Consider the following 12312-nt stretch of genomic DNA (forward strand, 5'->3'; position numbering starts at 1 on the left):
TAAGAGATGGTATGGCTGCAGAAAGAAAGCCTGTACATGATATAACCACTGCTCCTATGTGCACTGCACTACTGTACACAAATAATATTTTGTCTACAATACTTTTGCCTTTGTCAGATAAAATATGCCCTGGATACAATATAAAATAAAAAGCACAAAAAATTGCTTTTCTATCCCAACAACATCACAGTAATTGTGTAATGCCTCAATGGCGTTCCAAGATGGCCATGGTGGAGATTGCAGGCTGTTCCAGTTTCTTCCCAAGTGGAAGCAGAAGCTTGGTGGTGTAATTATCTGGCTTTGTATAAATCCAGCATCCAGAGCTGTGATGAGGTCAAGGAGAGGATAACATGTACACACGTATCCATCCACCGGCCAGGTGTATCTCCATCCCGAAAGGTTGACAGATGGAGAGAAAGATGGAGGAGCATTGTAGGTGGAGAGAGAGAAGCAAAGGATCAAATGTCTAACAGGAAACACCTGGGATCACTGATCGCATCCTTCGCTCCTCAAATTAACCGGACAAGAGAGGAATAGTGGGAGGCACGGGAAGGGGATTATCACAAGGGAAATAAAAAACATATCCTGTCAGATTTCCACCCTCGGTGCTATGATGACAATTTGTTTTGGTCCTGTTAAAATAAAATAAGCATTATCTTGAAAACAAGAGAAACCAGAAATTATTGACACCCTTAATAAAGATGAGCAAAAATGACTGTATAAAATAAATAATTCAAATACTGAAATATATTGTATGCTAAGATAACTGGGAAATTATATGTTTTTATACTAATACAATTGCTCTGAGAAAGAGATTTTACTTAACAAGTAATACTTTTTTTCTCTCAAAAAGATAGGGGTCACAATTATTGACACTTCTGTTTTCAATACCTTTCAATACCTCACCTTGCAAAGATAACGGCACAGAGCCTTTTTCTAAAATGTTTTATGAGTTGGAGAACACATTGGGAGGGATCTTCGACCATTCCTCCATGAAAATAGAATTCTTCAGCCATGTATACCAGTGGTGGGTTTGGCGTAGAAATGAGAATGCATCAGCAGAAAATAACCCCATACCTACTGTGAAATATGGTGGTGGATCGTAGATATTATGGGGCTATTTTGCTTCCACTTGTCCTCGGGCCCTTGTTAAGGTCAACAGCATCATGAACTTTACCCAGTAGCAGGACATTTTAGCCAAAAACCTGGTTTCCTCTGGCAAGAGGCTGAAACTTGGATGCAAGTGGATCTTCCCACAAGAAAATAACTCCAAGCACACATCAAAATCCACAAAGAACTGGTTAATTGGCCACAAAATCAACATTTTGCAATGGGTTTAAATTGAAGAGGACAGTCCATAAACGCAGATGAAGGATATCAAGGATTCTGTACGGAGGAACGGTCTAAGATAATAATATAATAATAATATGCCATTTAGCAGACGCTTTTATCCAAAGCGACTTACAGTCATGTGTCCCAATATGTTCTACAACTCATAAAACATTTTAGAAAAAGGCTCAGTTCCATTATCATTGTAAGATATTTAAAACAGGGGTGTTTTGACCTCTACCTTTTTGGGAATTTGTTTTATTACTTGGTTTTGGGAACTTTGCGCAGACATACAGTATTGCCCAATTCCAAATCAACCCCTAACCCCTACCCTTAGGTACTTTGTGTAGATCTGAAAATATTTTGAATAGGTATGAGGAATATACAGTGAAAATTCCAACTAGCCTATGGGATGGCCAGGTGAAACTAAAATCTATCCAATTCTTTCAAATCTACATGAAGGGTGTAGGGGTGGACTGTAGGGTCTAGGGGTCAGGGTTGGGGTCAATTCCATTCTAATCCCAGTCAATTCAGGTAGTACAGTGAAATTCCAATTCCAATTATCTTCAATGCTTTTCAATGAGGAACATTTGGATTTGGAATTTGGTTTACTTTCTGAATTGACTGGAATTGAAATAGAATTGATGCCAACCCTGCTAGGGGTCAAATTGGAATTGGGTTTTTCAAACTTTGACTGTTAAACGGTGCGCACTGTATACAGAAGATAGTCCTATTTGGGAGAAGACCAAGTCCATATTATGGCAAGAACAGCAAAGAGAAACAACAGTCCATCATTACTTTAAGACATGAAAGTCAGTCAATACGGAACATTTCAAGAACTTTGAAAGTTTCTTCAAGTGCAGTCGCAAAAACCATCAAGCGCTATGATGAAACTGGCTCCCATGAGGACCGCCACAGGAATGGAAGACCCAGAGTTACCTCTGCTGCAGAGGATAAGTTCATTAGAGTTACCAGCCTCAGAAATTGCAGCCCAAATAAATGCTTCACAGAGTTCAAGTAACAGACACATCTCATCATCAACTGTTCAGAGGAGACTGCGTGAATCAGGCCAATTTGGTCAAATTGCTACAAAGAAATCACTACTAAAGGACACCAATAATAAGAAGAGACTTGCTTGGGCCAAGAAACACGAGCAATGGACATTAGACCGGTGGAAATGTGTCCTTTGGTCTGCAGTCCAAATTGGAGAGTTTTGGTTCCAACCGCCATGTCTTTGTGAGACGAGGTGTGGGTGAACGGATGATCTCTGCATGTGTATTTCCCACCGTAAAGCATGGAGGAGGAGGTGTTATGGTGTGGGGGTTCTTTGCTGGTGACACTGTCTGTGATTTATTTAGAATTCAGCAGTGATACACCATCTCATCTGGTTTCGGCTTAGTGGGACTATCATTTGTTTTTCAACAGGACAATGACCCAACACACCTCCAGGCTGTGTAAGGGCTATTTTACCAATAAGGAGAGTGATGGACTGCTGCATCACCTGGCCTCCACAATCCCCCGACCTCAACCAAATTGAGATGGTTTGGGATGAGTTGGACCGCAGAGTGAAGGAAAAGCAGCCAACAAGTGCTCAGCATATGTGGGAACTCCTTCAAGACTGTTGGAAAAGCATTCCAGGTGAAGCTGGTTGAGAGAATGCCAAGAGTGTGCAAAGATGTCATCAAGGCAAAGGGTGGCTATTTGAAGAATCTCAAATATAAAATATATTTTGATTTGTTGAACACTTTTTTGGTTACTACATGATTCCATATGTGTTATTTCATAGTTTTGATGTCTTCACTATTATTCTACAATGTAAAAAATTGTAAAAATAAAGAACAACCTTTGAATGAGTAGGTGTGTCCAAATTTTTGACTGGTACTGTACATTCTCAAGTTGAATTGTATGTTTACTCAACTTTGAATATTAGGTTGAGTGAACATACACGGAGTGTACAAAACATTAGGAACACCTGCTCTCTGCAATAGGATTGTGAGTTTGTTCAACATTTGGGCAAATAGCTGAACCAACATACAGTGTTGCGTTCCAAAGGCAAACATGAATTTGTAATTCGACTCAATAAGTTTTTATACATTCAGCTCACTGTGAGCAACGTTTGTTGAGTGAACAAATGTTCAAACATTAGCTACATTTCTTGTCCTTCTGAAGTCCACGCAACTCCGATTAACAGCGATTAAGCAATTGGTTAAGTTGGCTTTTTAACAGTGTAGCGTGAACACATTCTCTGAGCTACTCCTGAAGCAAGGCCTAGGGAAAGAGAGAGAGAAGTGAGAGAGAAGAGAGCAAGAGAGAGCGAAGAAGAGAGGGAGAAAATGGAAAAACAGCAGGAACACCAGACTGTTTTCATCTCTCCAAGGGGCTGGTGTATGCTATACTAGGCCCCCTTCAACACCTGACCCCACCACGGCTGACATGATAGTGGAGTGGTGCCCTCCTCAGCTCTGAGCCACTCCACTGGTGGAATGTACCACGACCCCAGAGGTGAGAAACATGACCTCAGAGGTGACAATGTCTGCTGCAGAGTCCTTTAAGAGGCTCGCGACTTCAATTGACAGGACTGTCAAGGAACAAGCTTAAAAAGAATGACAGTCAGAAAACGACCTCTCCACATTGCGTTGGTGGTCTAGTAATTCAAGCCTTGCTCGACAACCTGGCACCCTTGGTCCTGGACATGGAATGTACTTGAGGAACATGCGTGTTTCATGACTTGTTTATGTGTTCGGCCAATGGGTTTTAATGTATGTGTTTCATTGAACCATTGTTACATATTTCATATACAGCCCTAAACTGTAGCCAATCAATTTGCAACAGTCAAGTAAAATCCTATGTAGTACAGCGATGTTACTACTACCTAACCAGGGGACCAAGAAAATTGACAATACTATCCCAACTCACCCATTAACCTATTGTTATAGTCCTGTGTTCCAACACGTAGTCAGCTAGACAATGGAACCAAATTGTACGCATCGTATTTGTTTAGTTCTGTGTGTCATTTGGTTAGCAAATACAACTGCTTTGAATATTCATATGGTCACACACTGACAGAGAGAGACGCGAGGGAAAGAGAGGGATGGAGACAGAGGGACAGTTGAAGAGAGAAAGGTGAGTGTGACACGTGTTTGGGAGGGAACGGGAAAGAGAGAGAGAGAGGGAAAAAGAGGAAGAGCGACACAGAGGGAGAGCTGCTACTCCTGTGCTCTTCAGATGCCCCTATAGAGGCGTGGGTAATAAAAATGAGAGATGACATAACGTAAGACACATTCAGGAGAAGGAGAGGCTATGGCTGGAAACACAAGAGAGAGGGTGGGGGGAGAGGAAGAGAGAGAGATAAAAAGAAAAGAGAAATAGACAGAGATACAAGGTAGAGAAAGAGAGGAGAAAAGAAAGAAAGAGAGAGAGGGGGAGAGAGGCCTGCCAGCCATTTGAAACTCCACTCAGTGTTTACTAATGCAGATGTCATTCACCACCTTTTAACTATAGCCACTCTGGTGAACACAGACAGACTGGGACTGAACACCACACACACACATTGATACACACCGCAGCAAGACACACACAAACACACCGCTGTAACACACATGCAGAGACGCACATGGACACGCACACACAAACACATATACACACCACAACGCACTACGAGACACACACACGTGCACACAGGAATGCACACACACACACGCAAAATCCGTGTGTGGTGAGTGTGCGTCTGTGTGTGTGATTGACTACTGCTGGTGATAACGATTTGATGCATGGTGCATGACTTAATCACACAGTTCTATATGTATCTCGTGACCTTTCCTGCTGGCCGGTCAGCTACACCATTAGTCAGTCTGCCCTTACATTCGGTCATTACAGAAGGGGAACGCAATACACTGGGAAGGGCACAGGCACAGGCACAAACCCACCCACACAGAGACACACACATTTTGGTTATACATGTACTATTCATGCTGTTGCACGCTTTATATTCACGTGCACATGCACACATAATCATCCATCACCACAGGGTCCTTTGGACTTAAACAACCATTTTACATGATTAGGGTTTCTTCACAATTTGCTCCAGTGAACACACATAGGCTTATCTGTGAGGCTAGCCTGTTAGCTATTGCAACACTGGTGTACCGGACCCATAAGGCGGTGGGGCCCACAAGCTTTGGTGGCCCATGCGCCTGTAATAGATATACAGTGCATTTTCCTCATCAATCTATACACAATACCCCATAATGACAAAGCAAAAACAGGTTTTTATCAATTGAAATATCACATTTACATAAGTATTCAGACCCTTTATTCAGTACTTTGTTGAGCCACCTTTGGCAGCGATTACAGCCTCAAGTCTTACATTTACATTTACATTTTAGTCATTTAGCAGACGCTCTTATCCAGAGCGACTTACAGTTAGTGCATACAATTTTTCATACTGGCCCCCCGTGGGAATCGAACCCACAACCCTGGCGTTGCAAACGCCATGCTCTACCAACTGAGCTACATCCCTGCCGGCCATTCCCTCCCCTACCCTGGACCAATTGTGCGCCGCCCCATGGGTCTCCCGGTCGCGGCCGGCTACGACAGAGCCTTGGGTATGACGCTACAAGCTTGGCACACCTGTATTTGGGGAGTTTCTCCCATTCTTCTCTGCAGATCCTCCCAAGCTCTGTCAGGATGGATGGTGAGCGTCGCTGAACAGCTATTTTCAGGTCTCTCCAGGGACGTTTGATCAGGTTCAAGTCCGGGCTCTGGCAGGGCCACTCAAGGACATTCAGAGACTTGTCCCGAAGCCACCCCTGCGTTGTCTTGGCTGTGTGCTTAGGGTCGTTGTCCTGTTGGAAGGTGAACCTTTGCCCCAGTCTGAGGTCCTAAGCGCTCTGGAGCAGGTTTTCATCAAGGATCTCTCTGTACTTTGCTCTGTTCATCTTTCCCTCGATCCTGACTAGTCTCCCAGTCCCTGTCGCTGAAAAACATCCCCACAGCATGATGCTGCCACCACTAAGCTTCACCGTAGGGATGGTGCCAGGTTTCCTCCAGACGTGACGCTTGGCATTCAGGCCAAAGCGTTCAATCTTGGTTTCATCAGACCAGAGAACCTTGTTTCTCATGGTCAGAGTCCTTTAGGTGCCTTTTGGCAAACTCCAAGTGGCCTGTCTTGTGCCTTTTACTGAGGAGTGGATTCAGTCTGACCACTCTACCATAAAGGCCTGGAAGGTTCTCCCATCTCCACAGAGGAACTGTGGAGCTCTGTCAGAATGACCATCGGCTTCTTGGTCACCTTCCTGACCAAGGCCCTTCTCCCCCGATTGCTCAGTTTGGCCGACGGCCAGCTCTTGGAAGCGTCTAGGTGGTTCCAAACTTCTTTCATTTAAGAATGATGGAGGCCACTGTGTTCTTGGGGACCTTCAATGCTGCAGAAATGTTTTGGTACCCTTCCCCAGATCTGTGCCTTGACATAATCCTGTCTCAGAGCTCTATGGACTCTTCCTTTGACCTCATGGCTTGGTTATTGCTCTGACATGCACTGTCAACTGTGGGACCTTATATAGACAGGAGTGTGCCTTACCAAATCATGTCCAATCAAGTTGTAGAAACATCTCAAGGATGATCAATGGAATTAGGATGCACCTGAGCTAAATTTTGAGTCTCATAGCAAAGAGTCTGAATACATATGTAAATTCATTAACCTTTTTAATTTCCATGTGTACTAGGAAGCTAACTGTTTGTTTCTTGGGCTTCAGGAATGTGAATGAAAAAGTCACATAATTGACAGTTACAGGGATGGTAAAAACAGCTTGATTGCCGTAGCAACATCAGGGAAAGTGGGCAGAACAGAGTGGTGCTTCAAATATTGCAGTTCTGTAACATCTTTAATTGAGCCTCTCATTCTCCTTAAATGCCAGCCTCAACACGTTACGGAAAGAGATTAACTATATACAGTGCCATGCAAAATTATTAATCCCCCTTAGATTTTTCCTATTTTGTTGCATTACAACCTGTAATTTAAATGGATTTTTATTTGGATTTCATGTAAATGGACACATACAAAATAGTCAAAATTGGTGAAGTAAAATTTAAAAAATAACTTGTTTCAAAATATTCTACAAATACATAACGGAAAAGTGGTGCGTGCATATGTATTCACCCCCTTTGCTATGAAGCCCGTAAATAAGATCTGGTGCAACCAATTACTTTCAGAAGTCACATAATTAGTTAAATAAAGTCCACCTGTGTGCAATCTAAGTGTCACATGATCTCAGTATACAGTTGAAGTCGGAAGTTTACATACACCTTAGCCAAATACATTTAAACTCAGTTTTTCACAATTCCTGACATTTAATCCTAGTAAACATTCCCTGTTTTAGGTCAGTTAGGATCACCACTTTATTTTCAGAATGTGAAATGTCAGAATAATAGTAGAGAGAATGATTTATTTCAGCTTTTATTTATTTAATCACATTCCCAGTGGGTCAGAAGTTTACATACACTCAATTAGTATTTGGTAGCACTGCCTTTAAATTGTTTAACATGGGTCAAACGTTTCGGATAGCCTTCCACAATAAGTTGGGTGAATTCTGGCCCATTCCTCCTGACAGAGGTGGTGTAACTGAGTCAGGTTTGTAGGCCTCCTTGCTCGCACACGCTTTTTCAGTTCTGCCCACATATTTTCTATAGGATTGAGGTCAGGGCTTTGTGATGGCCACTCCAATACTTTGACTTTGTTGTCCTTAAGCCATTTTGCCACAACTTTGGAAGTATGCTTGGGGTCATTGTCCATTTGGAAGACCCATTTGCGACCAAGCTTTAACTTCCAGACTGATGTCTTGAGATGTTGCTTCAATATATCCACATACTTTTCCTTCCTCATGATGCCATCTATTTTGTGAAGTGCACCAGTCACTCCTGCAGCAAAGCACCCCCACAGCATGATGCTGCCACCCAAGTGCTTCACGGTTGGGATGTTGTTCTTCGGCTTGCAAGTGCCACCTTTTTCCTCCAAACATAACGATGGTCATTATGGCCAAACAGTTCTATTTTTGTTTCATCAGACCAGAGGACATTTCTCCAAAAAGTACGATCTTCGTCCCCATGTGCAGTTACAAACCGTAGTCTGGCTTTCTTTTTTTGGCGGTTTTGGAGCGGTAGCTTCTTCCTTGCTGAGCGGCTTTTCAGGTTATGTCAATATACGACTTGTTTTACTGTTACCTCCTGCATCTTCACAAGATCTTTTGCTGTTGTTCTGGGATTGATTTGCACTTTTCGCACCAAAGTACGTTCATCTCAAGGAGACAGAACACGTCTCCTTCCTGAGCGGTATAACGGCTGCGTGGTCCCATGGTGTTTATACTTATGTACTATTGTTTGTTCAGATAAATGTGGTACCTTCAGGCATTTGGAAATTGCTCCCAAGGATGAACCAGACTTGTGGAGGTCTACAATTTCTTTTCTGAGGTCTTGGCTGATTTCTTTTGATTTTCCCATGATGTCAAGCAAAGAGGCACTGAGTTCGAAGGTAGGCCTTGAAATACATCCACAGGTACACCTCCAATTGTCTCAAATTATGTCAATTAGCTATCAGAAGCTTCTAAAGCCATTACATAATTTTCTGGAATGTTCCAAGCTGTTTAAAGGCACAGTCAAGTTAGTGTATGTAAACTTCTGACCCACTGGAATTGTGATACAGTGAATTATAAGTGAAATAATCTGTCTGTAGACAATTGTTGGAAAAATTACTTGTGTCATGCACAAAGTAGATGTCCTAGCCGACTTGCCAAAACTATAGTTTGTTAACAAGAACTGTAATGAGTTTTAATGACTTCAACCTAAGTGTATGTAAACTTCCAACTTCAACTGTATATACACCTGTTCTGAAAGGCCGCAGAGTCTGCAACACCACTAAGCAAGGGGCACCACTAAGCAAGCGGCACTATGAAGACCAAGGAGCTCTCCAAACAGGTCAGGGACAAAGTTGTGGAGAAGTACAGATCAGGGTTGGGTTATGAAAAAATATCCAAAACATTGAACATCCCACGGAGCACCATTAAATCCATTATAAAAAAATTGAAAGAACAAACCTGCCAAGAGAGGGCCCCCCACTAAAACTCATGGACCAGGCATTAATCAGAGAGGCAACAAAGAGACCAAAGATAACCCTGAAGGAGCTGCAAAGCTCCATAGCTCAGTGCTTTCTGTGGTGGTGGGGCAGCCAGCGGAAAATACGGAGCGTAGGTGTTGGTAATGTTCTCTAGTTGCGCCATGATTAGCTCAGTGTTCTGTCACTCGTGGGGACAGTATGTCATCGCCAAGTCTAAGGGTAGAGCTCGAAAATTCAAGCCCCTTGGGTGCTGCCATAGAGTTACATTAGAAGTGCCCATCCAAGAATACTCAAGGTCATTGGCCACAGATAAAATTGCATAAAATCACGTTATATCTACAGTAGCTTTGATTGGACTGATCACGTCAACATCATACTTTCAAAATCTTTGCTAGCAGTCATCATCATGAATCAAGTCAACAATCTACTGGCAAATGCTTTTTAATCCTTGTCATTTGAAGAGAAATAATGAAGAGAAATTATAGATAAAACGTATCGGTGCTCATCAGCCATTGGACATAAACATTACACAACAAGTTGGAAATCGCAAATTCAACAATGAGTGGTTTGGATGGAATCAGTGATAGTGGCAAACTGCAAGCATTGCAAAGCAATCACTAGCCTGCTATTCAGTGGAGTGGCTGTGTGGTCCCAAATCTGGGATTAAGGGTCTCTTTTCCAAGTTTAAAATGATAAACATTCAACAATGGCCATGCTGTCAATGAAGCTTGATTTGTGCCGCGCTCAAAACAACTGTTAACTCGGAACTGGGAAATCTCAGACTTCAGTGAGTTCAAGACTACTGGGAATTCGGAAAAAAACGAGCTCCGACTGGGAAAATACGTTTTGAACGGTCATCCAACTCGGAATTGTAAATCCGGAACTCAGGCCTCTTTCTAGAACTACAACCTTAAGATCAATGATGTCATCATGATTCAACCTTGTTTTTTTCAGAATTCCCAGTTGTCTTGAAAGCACCATAAACCCAGAGAATGCCAGACTTTGATGACAAAATTTCCCCATTAAGGACCGCCGCGCCACCTTTCTGTTCAAGTGAGCACAGCACAACAAGATGAGTCCAAAAATGTATTGTATGCTTCTGCATAAATTAGGTAATATGCCAGGTAGATATGTATACTGTAGCTAAGAAAGTAATACTAAGTGTTTGTTGTGTAGTAAGCTGTCAGTAGCCCATGTGCCTCACCCTAATAATTTGGTCTATTTACCCCTCTTAATTTCGCCTACTGTTCTGACTTGGTGGTGCACATGTAGCCTATAACCTGTTTTAGAGAAATGTAACCATCGAATATTGTAAGAGCTTTCATTGTCTGCTTATATGCCCCCTTTATTTATCCTAAGGTTCTGACTTGGTGTACAGAACACTGTAAGAACGGCCCATGTTCTGAATTCTGTCGCTGTATATTTCAAAAGTGCTATAGTTATATTGACTACATCCGTCCTAGCTCGCTCATTAATGTCTTAATCGAAATTACCGATTGCCTCTTATCCCCTTGTCGTCCCCTTATGGCATAGTTTGTACATCTCAATTGTCATTAGAAACCACATTTGTTTAAGCAAGTCAGCCTATGTTTTTTAAAAAGGCAGTAAATGAGGCTGAATGAACTGTTTCGATGCCAGACAAGGCTCTGCTGATAGCCAGGTGTAGCAGTGGTCAAATGTTGGGACTGCTGTTGGGACAGTTTTATGTAGGCCCTAACAGTTTGTGGGCACCGTTTGTCACCGTTCTAGTGCAATTCATGTATTGTTTAGTGTTGTGTTGTGTAGTGGCTTTGCTGGCATGCATCCCACTTTTTTTGTTTTGTTTGCCCCATCAAGATTTACATGCTAAAATCGCCACTGTATACAGTACATTCAGAAAGTATTCAGGCCCCTTGACTTTTTCAACATTTTGTTGTGTGACAACCTGAATATAAAATATTAAATTTAGATGTTGTGTCACTGATCTACACATAATACCCCATAAGTGGAACAAATTAAGTAAAAATTAAAAGCTGAAATGTTTTCAGTCAAAAAGTATTCAACCCCTTTGTTATTGCAAGCCTAAATAAGTTCAGAAGTAAGCATTTGCTTGACAAAACACAAAGTATGTTTCATGAGTTGAAATAAAATATCACAGACATTTTCCATCCGCACAAAAAGCTTATTTCTCTCATTTATGCGCACAAATTTGTTTACATCCCTGTTAGTGAGCATTTCTCCTTTGCCAAGATAATCCATCCACCTGACAGGTGTGGCATATCAAGAAGTTTATTAAACAGCATCATCATTACATAGGTGCACCTTGTGCTGGGGGCAATAAAAGGTCACTCTAAAATGTGCAGTTTTGTCACAACACAATGCCACAGCTGTCCCAATTTTGAAGGGACCGTGCAATTAGCATGTTGACTGCAGGAATGTCCACCAGAGCTGTTGCCAGATAATTGAATGTTCATTTCTCTACCATAAGCCACCTCCAATGTCATTTTAGAGAATTTGGCAGTACGTCCAACCGGCCTCACAACCGCAGACCACATGTATGGCATCTTGTGGGCGAGCGGTTTGCTGATGTCAGCGTTGTGAACAGAGTGCCCCATGGTGGCGGTGGGGTTATGGTATGGGCAGGCATAAGGTACGGACAATTAACACAATTGCATTTTATCAATGGCTGTTTGAATGGGCAGAGATACCGTGACAAAGTCCTGAGGCCCATTGTCATGCCATTCATCCACCGCCATCACCTCATGTTTCAGCATGATAATGCACGGCCCCATGTCGCAAGAATCTGTACACAACTCCTGGAAGCTGAAAATGTCTTAGTTCTTCCATGGCCTGCATACTCACCAGATACTGTATATACAGTACTTCCATATATATTT

At 42.3% G+C, this 12312-nt stretch overlaps 1 protein-coding gene across 1 annotated transcript in view; it reads right to left on the minus strand.

Moving 5' to 3' along the window:
• mgat4b (alpha-1,3-mannosyl-glycoprotein 4-beta-N-acetylglucosaminyltransferase B) overlaps window positions 1–12312 on the minus strand; it is a 245132-nt gene that overhangs the window by 98339 nt on the left and 134481 nt on the right. The gene's annotated exons all lie outside the window — the stretch shown is intronic.

The sequence above is a fragment of the Coregonus lavaretus genome (genome assembly GCF_964263955.1).
Source record: "Coregonus lavaretus genome assembly, chromosome: 29".
NCBI classification, from domain to species: domain Eukaryota; kingdom Metazoa; phylum Chordata; class Actinopteri; order Salmoniformes; family Salmonidae; genus Coregonus; species Coregonus lavaretus.